Source organism: Curcuma longa, chromosome 1 (genome assembly GCF_044706935.1).
Source record: "Curcuma longa cultivar G26 ecotype Majalengka, Jawa Barat chromosome 1, ITB_CL_G26_1.1, whole genome shotgun sequence".
Taxonomy (NCBI): Eukaryota; Viridiplantae; Streptophyta; class Magnoliopsida; order Zingiberales; family Zingiberaceae; genus Curcuma; species Curcuma longa.
Genome location: NC_133861.1, coordinates 4,912,934 through 4,918,430, shown reverse-complemented (window position 1 = coordinate 4,918,430; position 5,497 = coordinate 4,912,934).

Genomic DNA, 5,497 nt, shown 5'->3' with positions numbered 1-5,497 from the left:
ATTTATTACTACTCCGTTGGGATTTCGTAATGTTGAAATAATATATTCTTCTATTTGAAATGTGTTATTAACTTCCTCTTGTTGATATGCAATGTCTTCCCAACGTTCCTCAATCTTTTTCTATGCTTTAATTTTACAAACAGCCCATCAATCATTTTTGTCACGTTTTAAACTAGGATATAAAGCATAGAATATCTTAATCGCTTGTTGTGCTAACACAAATGATTCATATCTTTTATAAAATCTCTTATGATTTATATATTTTGACTAAAAATTATAATATGGATATACATTCATTCCTCTGACAGGGTCAAATCAATGATACATAAACAAAATAACTTACATTTATAGTCTGGGGTATTCTATATGTATAATTTCATTGAGCAAATCATAAATATCATTGCTTGCACCTCTATCATGATTTAATGATTGAATACATACATCACTATTCGTTATAATCATCCCCATTCCATATTCTTGAGTATGAAAATTATGTCCCCGGGGCAATGGTGCAACGCATGCTATTATATATGCATGCACTAACTAATATTTTTTTCTTTTCTTTTTTACTTAACTAACATTATTTTCTTGTTATCTTAGAAAATTCAGTTTGACTAAATCTTTAGTGATAAAAAATTATGCTTCTATGTATCATTATGTCGTTCATCCACTAAAAATTTTGTAAAATTTTTTAATATTTTTTTAAATTTTCATAATTTTTAATTCAAAATTTAAATTTAAATTCTAAAAATAGATAAAAATATTATTTTCATAGATCCAATTTTTTAGGATCAAATACAGTCATTAGAACTCAGTATAATTTATATACAAATTTTTGATGTGTTTTTAAATTTTTGAAATATTATTTTTCTAAAAATTCTTTTTTGTAAATATTTATTTTATTTTCAGACTTAGAGGATGAATTTAAAGTTAAAATTTTTTGTACAATTTCAAATCTCTATATTTGACATCTATAAAAACTGTCTGATTTTTCTAATAATCTTTTAATTTTTCTACAAATTCTATAATGAAATCTTATTTTTTAATTTTAAAAATTTGATAATCAAATATTTTGACCAAATCTGATTTTTTTCTGACTTTTTACACATAATTAACTCAAAATTTTTTTATACTATTTACTCAAGTTTCACAAAAACTTTCAAATTTTTCTCTTAATGAAATTATTTTATTTTTAAAGTAAAAATGTCATTTAAAATTTTTTAAAATCCTTTGAAATTCTAATTTTTGAAGAAAATTTTTTTATGATCTAATGTGTATTAATTGAACACTTAGAAAAAATTTTTAAATTTTTCTGACTTTCTATGGCATTTACACAAATGTTTTCTTTCCTTCTCTAATTTTATACAACCCGTTTTTGTTGTGATCAAAGGGGGAGAATAGGCTGAGGTTTAGGGGGAGGTTATAGTTCTAACATGAAATATTTTTTTCATACTTAACCTGTTTATTTAGTTCTATTTATTTTTCTTATTTTTTGATTGAACCCTAACTGAACCTGGGTTGATGCACATCAAAAAGGGGAGATTATTGGTGCCCCAGTTAGTTTTGATGTGATCAATCAAGTTAAGTTAGGTCATGTGTTGTTCTAATCCCTCTGCTAAGTGTGCAGAAACTTAGGTACGGAAGAAGTCGAGTGTAAGATGTAGCGAACGAAAAGGGTTGCACGGGGAAGTGAGCCGACGGGCTCGGTGCAATCCGAGGGACGTGGAAGCTACGGAAGAGTACACCAGTGGAGCGAGAAGGATATGCGCGAAGTCCGAGGGACAAGAAGCCGAGAGGAAGCACGCTCGAGGGGCAAAAGATCGTAGTCATGTTCGGGTGAGTCTAACTCCGGTTGGCCAGAAATCATCCAATCGAAGATTCTACAAAAAGTCAACAAAAGTTAAACTATTTACTTTGACCATTGACTTTGACTATTGACTATTGACTTTGATCAGAGAAGAAGACTTAGACTTGGACCGTTTGGACGTGGCGATTGAAAAAAAAAGAAGAAAAAATAATAAGATTTATCTTTTATCATATAAAAGATAAATACTTAATTTTTTATTAAGGATAATTCTCTTTATCTTTTATTAAAGATAAAGTTTATCCTTATTTACTCAACGGCTACGATTAAGCCTATCTCTGATCAATGGTTAGGATCACATCAAAGGATCAACGACTAAGAGAAAGTTAATCTACGATCAACGATCTAGATCTATTATCTTGGGCTATTAATAGACTTAGAGTTTTAGAGTTAAATCATCAATTACTTTTTGTCATTCTCTCTAAGTCTATATTCTACAATTTTAAAGGCTTCTCCCTCTAAAGGAGTTTTGTTTGAGCGTCAATTTCCTTGGAAGCAACGACCGAATTGCAACTAAGTTTTTTTAAGAAAAGGAGTGTCTATTCTACTGCCTTGCTTAAACCATCTATTCACCCCCTCTAGCCGGTCCAACCCGATACAACAAGAAGTGTTTGTGTGGCTTTTGCATCTGCTTCTATCTTTTTCCGGGTAGGAGCGTCCCAAAGCTCACAAGGTTGTGGAGTATCATCGCTTTCAGAGGGGATTGAAAATTCCGTCTGAATAATTATCCACATCTCCACCTGAGTTTTCAGGTGACATTCCATTCTGGTTTTCCAGTATGGAAAATCATCTTCTAAAAATAGGGGAGGTCTTGCGGTGCTGAATCCTTTCTGGTGGGCTATTTATTTAGCACACAAAAAAAGACAAACAACAAAAAAAATTTCAAGACTTGGTCTGGGATTAGTAGTGCAGGAAGAAAAAAATAATGAAAAACTTTCAAAAAATCAAAAATCTCTTCGATCAGTGGTTGCATTGGATTCGAGGACCCTGCTCTGATACCAATTGTAGGATCGAAGAAAACACGCTAGAGGGGGGGTGAATAGCATATTTACGCTTTTTCCGATTTTTGATTGTATACGCGGAAGCAAAACACGGAAGCAAGAATCTTAAGTAGAAAAGAAAGATAGAAAACAAAGACACACTTAGTTTTTACTTGGTTCATAGCCCAAGACTGCTACTCCAAGGCCCACGGTCCTTGACCGTTTACTACGGGCAATCCACTAAATCAACTTGCCCCATACGGCAGCAAGTTAGCGATTACAAAATACAAATTGAACTTGGCAACAATTAAATAACAATTACAAATATTAGTTACCAAAGTCGAAGTTGGATCATGCTGGATTTTGAAATTCTGGCGAACTCAGCATAGTGACGGCTCTTGGGATGCACGGGATCGATTAGGGCCCCGATGTCAGATGTCACTGAGAGTAGCACTTGAAAGGAAGTCGACTCGAGTCCGATGGTTGTTTCTTTTTCTTTCCTGATCGCTGCTGCTCAGACATTTCTTTTATACTGCACTTGAGTTGACTCAATTGAGATCTCGAGTCGACTCGAGTCCGACGTGGCCTCGTACCGATAGCTTTTTCTTTCCTGATCGTTATCCTCTATCTGAGTTGACTCGGGTTGCCTTCTGAGTCGACTTTAGTCCGATGTGGAGTCTTCCGGATAGAGTTTGACTCTGAGTCGACTCTCAAGCCACCTTGAGTTGACTCAAGGCCATTTGGCAGAAAACTGATGGCGCTAACTCCCAAAAGCTGGCTGACTAAGCTTGAGTCGACTCTGTTAGTGCAGGAAGCACTAGCAGATCGAACCAGAGTTTTGAATATGGAACTAGGATCAAGTTAAGTATGTGGTTTGGCTAACCAAGTTGAACTGAGTTTACAGGAGACAGGTTAAGTCCTAGTGCTGCTATGTATGAAGTCTTGGCAGAGTCAAAGTGCACCAGGTGAAGTCTGGACTGGTCAGGAGGACCACGCCGCAGCAGAAGTCTGGGCTTGGTCAGGAGGACCAAGTTGCAGCAGAAGTCTGGGCTTGGTCAGGAGGACCAAGTTGCAGCAGAAGACTGGACTGATCAGGAGGATCAGTTGCAGCACAAATCCTAGGGGGCAAAGACAGAGCCGAGCACAAGTCCAATGAGTCAGGGGGACTCAGTTGACAATCAGGTAAATTCTCCCGAGGGGAGTGGGTGAGGACGCGTTCCCAAGAGGAATATTAGGCGTCGGTCTAACCTAGAGTCTCACTGGAGATCCGAAGTTAAGACTTGTAGTTGGTTCGGTGAACCAACTTAATCCTTTGCATGTTATCATTTTAGCTAACATTTTTTGCAAGAAGGAAAAGTCAGACGAATGCGAACTCCAGACAAAAAGTTTGATTTTCGGGTCTGGAGTCGACTCAGATAGGTTTTGGAGTCGACTCCAGCCGAATCAGCTGGAATCCGAAAGTCTACGCGTCGACTTTCTGCCAACTCAGCCTGGAGTCGACTCAGGTAAGGTTTTGAGTCGACTCAGGGTCAAAAGTTATCAACGCTGATGCCACCGCGACTGGAGTCGACCCAGAAGTCAATCGGAGTCGACTCAAGAAGGATAACGGGTGAAGACGATAAAGGTTTATCTGCCACGCAAGCTGGAGTCGACCCAGATCTGCATCTGAGTCGACTCAGCAAGGCTATATAAGCAGCCGCGACCAGCAGCCGAGAGAACAACTTCCAACGCCTCCAAACTCTGTTCTCGGGACTCCTGAGCCTTCTATTTTCGACGTCGGTGCTGTACCTGCTCCAAGCTACTCAACTTCACACCGAGGCGCCGAAATCTACTTCCGGGGAGTGACCAAGAAAGCTAGAAGTCCGGTAACAAAGCAAACCCTGTACTTCTATTATTTCAAATCTTGTAATCGGGTTTTGTACTATTTTTTCGACACACTTGCTGCCGAAAAGGGGCAAGTGACTTAGTGGATTGCCTAGAGTAAACGGTCAAGGACCGTGGGCCTTGGAGTAGCAGCGTTGCGCTGTGAACCAAGTAAAAAACAAAAGTGTCACCTGCTTATTTCATCTTTTACGTTTCTGCATCGTTCTCTGTTTTAGCTTCCTAAGCGTTCAAAGTTTTGCAAAAATCAAAAAGCGTGCAACACGCTATTCACCCCCCTCTAGCGCGTATTCCGATCCTACAGACTCAGGTCTTCATTTGAGTCGATTCCAACAGCAAAACTTAGCCAGTTTTGCCTGGAGTCTTCTTTTCTCAGTTTTTCTAATCCTGCACAAATGTTAGTAAAATAACATGTAAAATAAAAGTGTTCAGAGTTAGTTCCTGGAACTTCCTCTGGGTCTTAACTTCAGGTCTTCCAGTGAGACCCTGGGTTAGACCGACGCCTATAGTTCCCCTAGTGAACGCGTCCTCACCCACTCCTCTCAGGAGAATTTTACCAGTTGCCAATCGAGCCCTCCTGACTCGTTGGACTTTTGCTCGACTCTGTTCTCAACCCCTAGGGTTTGTGCTGCGGCTCGGTCCTCCCTGACCAGCCCAGTCTTTTGCTGCAGCTTGGTTCTCCAGATCAGTCCAGACTTCTACTGTGGCTTGGTCCTCCAGACCAACCCAGACTTCTGCTGTGGCTTAGTCCTGCAGACCAGCTGATGCGTGT